The sequence below is a fragment of the Homalodisca vitripennis genome, chromosome 2, assembly GCF_021130785.1.
Source record: "Homalodisca vitripennis isolate AUS2020 chromosome 2, UT_GWSS_2.1, whole genome shotgun sequence".
NCBI lineage: Eukaryota > Metazoa > Arthropoda > Insecta > Hemiptera > Cicadellidae > Homalodisca > Homalodisca vitripennis.
The window spans coordinates 26,414,861-26,427,122 of record NC_060208.1 but is presented as its reverse complement, the minus strand read 5'-3'; the positions used below and the strand labels follow the sequence as shown (position 1 = coordinate 26,427,122).

The following is a 12,262-nucleotide window of genomic DNA, read 5'->3' as shown; positions in this document are numbered from 1 at the left end:
CATTCCATTCATTTAGGCATGTCCTTTTTACCTCCCAGACAGTGTCGATTGAATTAAAATCAGATCTATCCCGAAAACTTTTAATCCAGTAGTAGTTTTGAAAATTGATGTGAATGCTTTAATATGCAGAAACTGAGGATGATGGAAGTTTAAAACGTTTGCACTAACTTGTGATCTTCATGTCAGGAGAAGGCATTCTCCTTCATATGACTGAAGATATGGTACAGTTCTCTTAGTCCATATGTAAAGCTATGCAAAGAGCTTTAGAGAAACGACCTTGAATTTTCCCCATGATAACAATGCTCTTCTCTAGGCCACATATGGTGTGACAATACTGAGAACAGACACAGTTAGGATGATGGTGCTGGTATCGAAATTGATACATGCTAAGTTAATGAATACACCTCATTATGGTAAAGGTATTATCCACTCATTGTTAAAAACAGCATTAACCTTAGAACACTACCGTGCGTAAATTTTACGTATATGCGTCATGTTTATAGTCACACCTACTCTCCCCCCCAACCTTCCGGTTTAAGCTTTGGGCAGTGCTTCTACTGATAAATGGTCGTTCGTGCTCCGAAGTCTAAGGGTGTGTGTAGTTCTTTTTCTTATCTTAATATTGATTTTTTATTTAAGCCTTGCGTCAATTTTACGGAGCGGTAGTAATGCTTGATAAATGAAATACGTATATTTTACGTATAAGTGTGTATAGTAAACTAAGTAACTAAACCTATTTTAGGTTGTTTTTTGGTAAATAAAAGCCTTGGAGTTAGTAGACAATTTGTAGGCTTTTTGGAAAGGATGAGTTTCTATGGCATTGTAGATATGAAGATAAGGTTAGGAAAACACCATGTATCACACATGCACGCATTACACACACGCACACACGCTTAAACACACGCATCATCACCTTAAGTAAGCACATAGGCAAGAATATACACAATCACAATACACAGGCATGAAAATAAACCTTTACATAAGCTAAAAAACAAAAATAAACATGGCACGTAAAATTTACGTATCGGTAGTAACAAAGGTATATCAAAACACGGTAGTGTTCTAGGGTTAAAGATGTTTATCTTGAATACGGTTTGTTTTTCTTACAAATTGTATACTTTTTGAGTATTCAAATGAGAAAATACAAGAATTTTTTAGTTTTTTTTTTTTAATACCAAATAAATATTGAAGAAAGTATCTGGATGCATCTGTAGAATGAGACAACGCCCATGATCTTACAATTAAAAATAAGATCCTAATAGTGTTTGAATTGTTGCATTGTTCTTATGGGGCTATGATCAAATTGGCCAGCTGTCCATTAAATATTTCTTGTTGTATAGAGAACGATAAATATAAGAAGGAATTTACTTCCCCGGCTAAGACATCTACACTAGCATGCTTTGTTACCTTTGAATTCTCAAATAAAAGAATATTTTCAACAATGGCAAGAAATTGTATGTAGTTTTGGATTATGTTCTAGGTTTTGTGTATTATTACTATGTAAAGTCTACTACAGTTTCGTTTTATCCGGCCATAAGTTGCTCACCAAGTCAGTTTTCACAATATCAAAGCTTTTATAATGACTCGTGATTGGTTTAAGTGATTCTATACCAATTTTTGAATTTCTTATTCATTTACAAGGCTCAAATAATGTAGTTATGTTTATACATGTATCATTATGACGTGATATACATTTTATTTCTTTAGAGTAGTGAAAGTACTTTAATTTATTTATTTTCTTTAATTTATTTATTTATTAACGGCAATATATCATTTTACACATAAGGATATTAAGATAACAATATATATTATAGAAAAAATACAAAAGTATAAATAAGGAACAATACAATAACATGTTGCAAACACGCCAACCAACATGTGTAGCTATAAGCCAAATCAATAAGCAAACTTAGTACTGAAACAGTGGTTCAATAAATAGTGTTAACACTAGGAAAATCATTTATATAACAATAACAGTATTAACAATAATAGCAAACATAACCGTAACAATGAAACAACGCTAACGTACATTAACATAAAGCAACCAGTAAACTCGTGGTAATAAATAACATTAATAGACTATATAAGGTAATCGAATCTAATAATAATAACAAAATATAGAAGATAAGGTATACAACACTATAAACAATAATATAATATAACGACTTAGAAAGTAAATCTGTTAAGTAAGCCCTCATTCGTCCGTTCATTCTGATAGGTAGTCAACGTACCGTTAAAGAACTTCTTTGCAGCCTCGTGAGATTAGCGTCCATCCCTTGTTTGTCAAGAAAGAAGAGAGAAGGCCTGCCGGCGAACCTGGTGCCAAGATACTCTAACAATTGTCCCAAGATACGATGATACAATAACACCTTTCTGTTAAAAGTTATTACACTTCTGTTTTAGGAGTTATTAGCGTAACAATGTTAAACCAAAAAACTACGCCTGGTTTCATCTTCTCAGCCAGTCCAGAATTCAGCGCTAATTTTCAGTCAGCACGCGTCCCCTTCCACTCGGAGCCAAATCTTTCACTGATCCTAATTTGAATATTCAATAAATTTTCTAATTTCCAATGATGCATGAGTCCCGAGTGCACATTTCACTTTCACGTGCTGGCCTGCTGAGACCCTGTGCAAGATGAGATGCTGCAGCCACACCTCCGCGGGCCTAGCCTGCCCCACATTGGGAGGCGATGGTTTCACTTTTCACCAATAAATACTTGCCAGCATATCATCCAGCAATGGCGTAGCTTTTGCGAAAGGGATAGTCCCTTACTTTGATAGGATCGTGATTAGTACGTGATTTTGACTAGTACGCGTACAGCAAATATCTGGAGAGTGTTACAACAAAATGTTTTATTTATTTTCTGCTTCAAATAACTGGTATGCGCTAATTGGTTGCTATGGAGGGAAGGGATGATTCAATGTGAATGTCGGCTTTAGCTTAAATTCACCTTCCTCTTATTGCAGTGTCTGGAATCTGACGCTGTCACAGAAGTGGAATCTGGAGTCATGATCGTCTGAAGAGATCTAAAATAATCTCAAGCTCAAAATGAACTCTGCATCGTTTCTTCATCAGATATACTTAGGCCACAATATATAATGTAATCTAGGTGAAGTGGTATTTTTTTACCTATCAGATCCAGTGGAAATAACTGGCTTGGATCTAGATTTTTATAACGGTGCGTTTGCACAGCATATTTAAATTGGACCATGTTTATGAGAGCAAATAAATGAATTTCTAACTTACCAAAACATGTACTAGACTTTATCGACAGCAGAGCTGGCGTTACCTTAGAGTTGTATTGAATATGTCAGAAAATTCAGTCAATAACATCTTTGTGCTAATGCATAGCCACGGAGTCAAAGTTAAATTCCAATATTGCGGCAAGAGTATAACACGTTGTATAAAATGCGCGACATGTTTCTCAATCGGACATGCAAAATCTAGATATTATATGTATACTCATACACATTTTTGGTCTGGACATTAAAGTGCAAACCACTTATAACCAGTCTAAAGGTTGTGAGAAAGAAACACATCCACTGAAGTTGCTGAAGAGTCAAGCGAGCTTTGAACCTCTGGGCAAGTTAAATCTTTTCAGATAAGCGATTACAACAACAACAACCAAGGTAGCAAGCGTGCTTAGATTACAGTCCTATGTTGTTAAAGTCATCCCGTATTCCTGCTTCTAATTTTGTTAAGTTTGATAATGTACCTCTCACCTTTCTCTGAAACTATCTTTACCAGTATAAGAATTTTTAGAGCCACTATAATATCAACAGCCTTAGCTCTCTGGCACGATCCTCTAAATCTGCAGATTTGAGAAGATCTGAATACTCTTTTTCTTTTAAATTTCAATGTCTAAAAAGTCTCTCCGTAGTAGGTTCCTGGGTATAAAGAGGATATAAATTATAGGAAACTTTGGAAAGGTTTGCATAAATACTGTCTATACTGATTCCTTGCTAAATTTAAATCACTAACAGAAATAAAGTACCTTCACGCAGTATTTTGAAACATAGATAGTATTATTTGTGTGAGTTTATCTCGAGGTTATTCTTCATAAATTGGTCATTCCTTCTTACTAGTGCAAGCTCATTGCATTAGACTCTTTCAACCGATAAATACAAGGCAAGATGGTACATTTTAGAAATTATTACTAGACCTAATCATTTAGTTATATATATTTTAATGTAAAAAGATCACTTGTAGCAGTAGATTTACAATTTGAAAATATACATTTCTTGACATTGCAAAGAAAGGAATAGTAATAGTGGTGTTCTATTAAAGACAATTTTATTGATGAAATTCAAGATGGATGAATCACCAACTACTCAGCTGTTATACTACCTTGATATGTCAGACAGCTCATACGTCTTGTTAAAATATGGGATCACAGTTGCGTTTATCATTTAGTTTATTGTAACTCCATGATACCGGTACTCTATTTTACACTTTTTATGACGCTCGTTCTAATGCATTTTCTACATACTCCGGGGATATATTTCGCCAACAACGAGACTGGGCCAAGTTAAGTAGCCTGACTGGTTATGCCGACCAGCCCACATATTCTTGCGTAACTATGCCGTGTAGTCCACTGTAACCTATATTAGGGGATTTCCAATGAAAATCGACGTATGGACTAGATATTTGTTCTTCCCAATAGGTAAAAAAGACGAACATTTCGAAACCCAATTTCTACATCGTACTTGGCTCTCATAGTTACTTGCGTTCTCGCGTGTGAACGTTTTCAAATTCCATCATAAAACATGATACAAAAGCCAAGAAAATATACCAAGTAAGCTCATGATTTTTTATGGCAGAACATGTTGGTTTTTACATATTTAAAATTTTCAAGACAGTTCTACATTGTTCCGTAATTATTATCTCAATACGAACAAAGCGAAATCAAAATGTCTACGTAAAGTATCATTTTGATTCACGGTTTAAAATATTTTGATTATCGGACCTAACTAAATGTAGAATACAAAAGACTAATTATTGATAATGACAATGGATGGTTCTTACCTTATAATTGCTAGATTCGTGCACCTGTAACAGAAGGGACATCATTAATCATTATGTACTTCCAATATAATATATAAATTGTACCTCTTGATCAAGAGGTAGGAGGAAATTCAAGAGAGGATAGAACTTCACAAAGTGTTTTAAGAAAAGGAATGGTGTGACAGACCATTACAATAAAATGGATGATAGGTACCAGATGATCAAGAGGTAGATAGAAATGCAAGGAAGGAGAGAACTTCACAAACAGTTTTAAGAAAAGGAATGGTGTGACAGACCATTACAATAAAATGATGATAGGTACCTGATGATCAAGAGGTAGATAGAAATGCAAGGAAGGAGAAAACTTCACAAAGAGTTTTAAGAAAAGGAATCGTGTGACAGATCATTACAATTAAATGGATGATAGGCCTTGGGTTTTATCGGGGGGGGGGGGGGGGGGAGCTGAAACCGTGGTACTGCGGTTACCGGATCCGCCCACTGGACACGTGGTAACCGGAGAGCACTTCCGGTCACCCTGGGAATCGTTGGGATTCCTGTGGAACATAGAGGAAGGATTCGAATGTCACGATAGAACATTACTTTGTTCCCTGACCCTCTTTCTAGATGATGTTCAGCTGTAATTCCTGATGTAGCAAGATTATCCCTGAGGATTTCAATCACGTACAACCTCAGCCTTGCTTGCACCAACTGCATGACTTGAACAGCACAAGGGTGTCTCGCTGTAGTCTGTGTTGGCCTTCACACTCACACACTTCCTCTCACATTCACCTCAGCGTGTCCGCTTAGGGAAAGTGAGGCTAATCTCCATCCACATCACAGGTGAACTCAAGGTTCTGTACTTACCGCCTTGTTTTTCACTCCGGCAGTGGCGCTCTCACTTATGTAAGCCAATTACCAGTTTTGTTCCGCTGAATCAGAAAATCCCCGAAGTTGCATGATGGTATCGGATACTGCCATTCCAAGAATTCGATAGAGATGTCTGGAATTTCACTAAGACAAGGCTTTGAAGTGAAAATTTATGTTTTGATGGTAAATCTTAGTGGTGGTAAATTTCTGTTATGTGTATAGTTACAATTTTCATAAATGCAATGCCCAGCCAAAGTTTTGGAAGACACTTTCATCATTGAAACTTCCATAAATTTTTTGTACGAAATCAAGTGAAATGAAAAGAACTTGGCATCCTTTTACAACACTTCAACTATCAAAATATAAATATGATCATGCTTACATTTACAATCCCTGACAACAAATGAAAGGTTCATCAGTTTTCTGAATTCCCACGTATTAAATAATATGGAAAAATCCATATTGGACAAAAAGAATCGACTAATCTCTTGATTCATATCTTATATGGAGTAGGCCTACAGAGCATTACAATCCATGGTATCGCATATGGGCTAGTTACTAATTTTTACATATTACAACATTATACACTTCAACATGTCTCATAAGGCCAATACTTTTCACCTAAACTACATGCGTAGCATTTTAAAAAGGGGATATGCACTTAAAACTTTGACCGTATCTAAATAATACACAGGTACTGTTCTGCTCACTTAGGACAAGAAGTTAAGGAAACCTCTCATTGAGAATAGTCCTAAAAGAACCTTTGCTTTACTTCATGAGCAACAGGATATTCAGGATGAGTAGGACTCATCTCTTCCTGTCAGATCACATGTTACATCCGCCATGATGAGGAATATTATACCTTGGAAGAAGGAGAGTTTTGCTCTATTCCAGTGTCTTCCAACCAAAGCATGCGGTGGACGGTACTACCTCATGCTTAAGCTTGTAAAACCTTTAACATTAAGAAAGTCATATCCTACCTATTCCAACAGTACTCCTCCGCAATAATCTAGCCCTACTGATCAACTGTTTTACTACATTGTCAATACATTTGCGGTTGATAGTGTACCACTCCTGGACAACCATGGGGTTGCCCAGATGTAAGTAAACATGGGATTGAACTGCACCCATTGCAAGTTTAACTGGAAGGTACAAACCGACCAGAAATAAACCCTTTCGAGTTACTACAAATAAAGCAATACTATAAACGGTACTGTATATACCTTAACTATTTTGAAAAAGACAGATTTGATGATGCCTTTTCAAAGTCTGGGCAACACTGTACGGTCCTGGTGAAGAAGAAATGTGAAGCCTTATGTGTCTGTTATTAATGGATGGAAAGTAATGTCTGCAAAGGTACTTAAATTACAATTAAGATTTCATTTGCGTGTTGCTGGAAAAGACAATGGAAAAGTAAAGCAGCTGGGCAACGGACTGGTAGAAGTGTTGGGAAATGTTGTTGTTACCGGGCAAAGATACAATCTGATCCCTCCGCCCACCTGTCAAAATGTTACAATTGTCTGTGGCTTCCCATGAGGTTGGCTCCCATCTTTAATAAAATACAAATTTATACTTGTTGTAATAAATGCTGTATGGAATGTATAAGTGTCTAGTGTCATTTGTGTTCAAGTACATTTTAAATCTTCAAAGTAACGTTTTACACAAGATTGGGCTTTATTTCACTTCAATAAATGTACCGTAGTTAACTGGCTTGATTTAGCACAAACGTTTAATGTTTCATTAATGTCATAATAAAACAACAGTTCTTCAGATACCTTCCTTGTAACGGTCTTAAAAACAGCAAAATCATCTTGAGCAATTTTTAACGGTTCAAGAACAAAGGATTGAAGACAAGGATATTGTTTTTTTAATAAAAGCTACACGAATTATGATTTAAGGGAATGACATGTTTCGTAACAAATTTGACTTTAAAAAAATGTTGAATTTTAATGGAATAAGTTTGAGGCAATAATGCACAAATTATAGAAAAATGTTTAATCATACTCCTGATTTAAACGTGCATAACTCCTGATTAAAGAAAAAATATCTGGCCGTTTTTTCAAAACGACATTTATAAAACCTTAAGCGAAATATCTGAAAAAGACACATGTACAGTTATTACATTTTAATTATTTATTTTATAGTTAGTTATTTTATTTTAGTTTTAAGAAATTTTATTAAAAATTGATGGATACCAAGTTTACGACAATCGGATGGTAGACAAGGGAGATAATTCGTTTTTAAAAGCTGAGTGCTAAACAATATCAACTGTTACTATATAATAACATTGAGGTTAGTAGGGACTTTACCTAGCGGGTTTTTTGAGATTAAAATACAAGTATAGAATGTCCAGAATATTCATGGATTCCTCTGTTCAGCGTAATGCGAAATTCAAAGAGCGTGTTCTAAGTTTTTATATCATCACTACAGTTTTCTTATTCAACATTTGTGTTTTTTAAATAATCATCATTCGAAAAATCTGTTAGTAATTTTTAATTGTATCTTGTTTTAACAATATTACAGATATACCACATGATAATATTTTTAATTTTGTGATCTTAAAAAATAAGAGTTAACTGGTAACAAGGTACACTAGATAGCAGAAGGTGCCACAGGAGCCCGCGGTTATGGCCAGAGGCATTTCCGATCGATACTTTCCTGACCTCAGATCACGTCCCAGATCGTCCAACTTTTGCGACGTTCAATCACGTTTCCGAACATGATATGAGGTCGGGAGAGTAGCGATCAAAATGCCCCTAGCTATTAATGCGGGCTTGGATCCCCGAACTTCTGGCTAAGAAAGGAAAACATTTGTCGAGATAGCCTAGTACCAAAATTCGAGATCAGATCACATGAGCGCTCGCAAAGGGTTACTCGTAACGAGTGGCTTTCGGATGATACCAAAATACCCTATTTATATAAGGTTATCTAATTAAAAATATTTTTATGCGCTATTCTACATTGTTGACTACTACTAAGAATCAGTTTTAAGGCGTTATCAGCGAAACCTTCCCAGTAAAATGTCTTATCGCTGTTTAGATAACGGACTTCCAACTACAAGCACTCACTATCCTACGTCGTCTACCATTAGTATAAAACAGAGTATTTTTGTACTGCTAGAGGTCACTACTTTCGAAGAGTTTTCCTAGTCATGAACCCAAAAACTACATTTTTAGATAGAACAGGCTTGTTTTCTGCCTCCCAAAAGGAAGCGATGTCGGCAAGAAGGAGGCTATTACGTCCCTATCTACTACTTGTTATTACGTGATATTAGTAGGTTTAGATTAGGTTATCATAAATATGTTACTAGTAGTACCATAGATAAATGTTACGTTTACGAGCGCTCACGGGATCTCAGCTCGCATTTGGGTACTATTTCGAGGGATGTTTTTCGCTTTTTGTCAAAAAGGATCAGTAGTTTCCCGACCTCAAATCACGACCTAGATCGTCCAAATTTTCCGACGTTAAATGACGTTGGACGATCAGGCATGTGATCTAAGGTCGTTATAGCTCCGATCGAAAATTCCCTGGCCATCAGGATGGGGTTCGGTGGAGCCTTCAGCGCCGCTTCCAGAAATTCTGGTGAAAACAGGAAAACATCCCTCAAGATGTGAGCGGATGTGTGTGTTTGTCTACTTTTTATATTTATAGTACCTATTTATGTATGCCTACTTATAGCATACAAACAATTAGTAGATAGGGACAGAGTGGTCTCCTTCTCGCCGTCATCGCTTCCTTTTTGAGAGATGCAAAACACGAGAGCCAATAGTCATAATGACATATAATTTTCACAGTAAGTAAAAGTCTGTTACTTCTAATAATGTAGATCCCTGGTAAGAAAATCTCTTCCACAAATAGTGTCCTCGTATAATATCAACGTACCTAAAATAGTCATGCGAGATCTTTCTAATCAGATATGGAGAGATCACACAGATCTAAGGCTTTAAAGATCTTGCGGCCAGATAATGGTATATATGACCATTTCCAGTATCTTGAAGTCACTATGTAATGGATACTTTGGAATATACTTGCTTTAATTTCAAATAGAACCCTGAAGCTGTACCAATTCGTAAAAGATGCATAGTTAAAAGAAATTTTTCAAACCCTATTATTTGTTTGTAAACTCTGTGTCTATACCATCATGACGTATAAAAACATTCCTCACATTAAACCTATTTTTATTACTCGATTGACCTTAAATTGTGCATGTAGACTCGCGTTACGTTATTAAAACCAAAGAATATTTGTAACGAAATTACCCTCGCCCCACCACTAGCATCTAAATTTGAAGAAATCACCATCATAAATACCTTGGTGAATAAATATCTGAGCTGTAGTAATGTGTTCAAAGATACTTGTGAATTAATACAGTTGTTGTTTTGTTTATAATTTGTTGTAAATATACCAGATGGTGTAAACAAATGCTGATGCAAACATTGCCCACGTTATTGTTCAGTGGTTTTACTGTTTTGTTTGAAATGTATAGAACGTGAGGAAATGCTTTTAGATGAAAAAGGTGAAAAAGTTTTCTGCTTATATAAAAATAAAATGCTCTTTACGATTAAATGCTTACCAAGAGCTATACATAACACCACATCCACAAGAAACGAAGAAGGGATTGAACAAATCTTTTATATTACTTTTTTCGCCATAAGTCTGTTATTTCAACAAGCTACTAATTCCAGAATAATGATTGCAAGATCATTTCTTCGACATCTGGAACTCTAAAGATATCCTTGATCATTCAGGACATGTCTCAATAGACGGAGCGTTACGGGTAGGAAAATATTAAAAATATCTTTATTAAAGGCGAAGTTAGGACTATAAAGTCCTCTCTACCACTTAACCCCATAGAAAATTAAACTAACACATATACATTTATAACTAAACATAAATGCATTTATTTAAATTATATATTAAGTGAACATTATCTTTTAAGAAATCAATAATTAATGTAACTAACTTAATACATATTTAAACTACTATTACAAGACACACTCGCCTTCATTGCATTCCATTTTGCCAAGTACCATACTCCAAAGCCCTGACCTCCGCCCCAAAGCGAGCGCGCTTATCGACGGTTCTGATGTTTACAGGTAAAGAATTCCACAAACGACAGGCAGAAATTGTAAACGACTTACTAACGGTTCGATGAATTGGGTTAGATAATAAGGACATATCCCTCCTTGTACTTCATTCACTAATTTCAGATATAAATTGTTTGACAAATAACTGGGACAATTTGTATTTAAAAGAGCGTGCAACAGAGTGAGTGAGTCATAGTCTCGAAGATCTTGTAATATTAAGATAGATAATTGTTCGAAGTAGGGCGTTACGTGATCATCACGTCTGAGATTGAGAATGAATCTAATGCAAAAGTTCTGAGCTCGCGAAGCGGAAGAAGGCTCATTCACAAAACTTAATAAACCGCCGAATTATCTAAACACGGACGCGGCTGTCCCAGATGGCTTCGTGGCGTGAGACAAGTGACACGGTCGTGCTGCGAGAAAGGCTTAATTCACTTCGCTAATTCAATGGACGGTCCAAATGACAGCAATTTCAGCGGGAGTTGGATTCGCATAACGGGCCACGGCACGTCGGGCTGGGGCATGGGGCCGGGTGGTTGCGGTGATACATCTGAGAGCCTCATCATCCAGGATTTTCGTACAGCTATTTTTGAGGAAATGGGGTGACATCCTTGACTGAGTTCATCCCAATATTTTGACAATTTAAGCTTTTGTCGTTATAGTACAGCTTTCATTAATGGCACGTTAATTTGACAAAAAAGGTTTGTAAGTAAAAGGATGCTATATAGTATCGGAGAATTCATAGTGAGTTGCCTTCCTGTTCAAATGAATTCGTTATGCTCAAGTAAGCAAGGGAACAGTAATCAAAGTCATTACCACGCTCCTCTATAATAGGTCCTCATCTATTAAAATTTTCCACATACGATCTGACAAACACAAGTTTGCCTTTATTTTGCCAACTTCCTAAATATGTATCTTGTCTGTGTGGAAGAAACTTTCTATTCTTAGGGTATTTGAGACACTTTGTATATTCCTTAATATAATTGCTCAATAATGGATTTAGAATGACAAAGAATTTATTAAAAATTTTGTAACTCAGAGGTTTTTTATTAAATAATTAAGAAACGTGTTATTAATTATTTTGAAATGTTAGTTGTAATCTAGCAGGGTGGGATCTAGGATTGGGAGTTTTTTTTTAACAGGAACAACTTTTTAAAGAATCTACAGTTAGTTATACATGGTAGAAATACAAAGGAAATAAGGCAAATATAACTTGTAACAATTTTCAAACTTTGTTAAAATAATATCGCAATTAGTAGGAAAATGAATTGGAATTTCGTTGTAAAATGTTTCAAATTGTAGGA

At 35.7% G+C, this 12,262-nt stretch overlaps 1 protein-coding gene across 1 annotated transcript in view; it reads right to left on the bottom strand.

The window, feature by feature from the left end:
* LOC124353715 overlaps positions 1 to 12,262 on the bottom strand; it is a 251,610-nt gene that overhangs the window by 142,333 nt on the left and 97,015 nt on the right. The window contains exon 2 of the mRNA XM_046803685.1: positions 5,026 to 5,049. The gene's annotated coding sequence lies outside the window, so the exon portion shown is untranslated. The remainder of the gene's footprint in view (positions 1 to 5,025; positions 5,050 to 12,262) is intronic.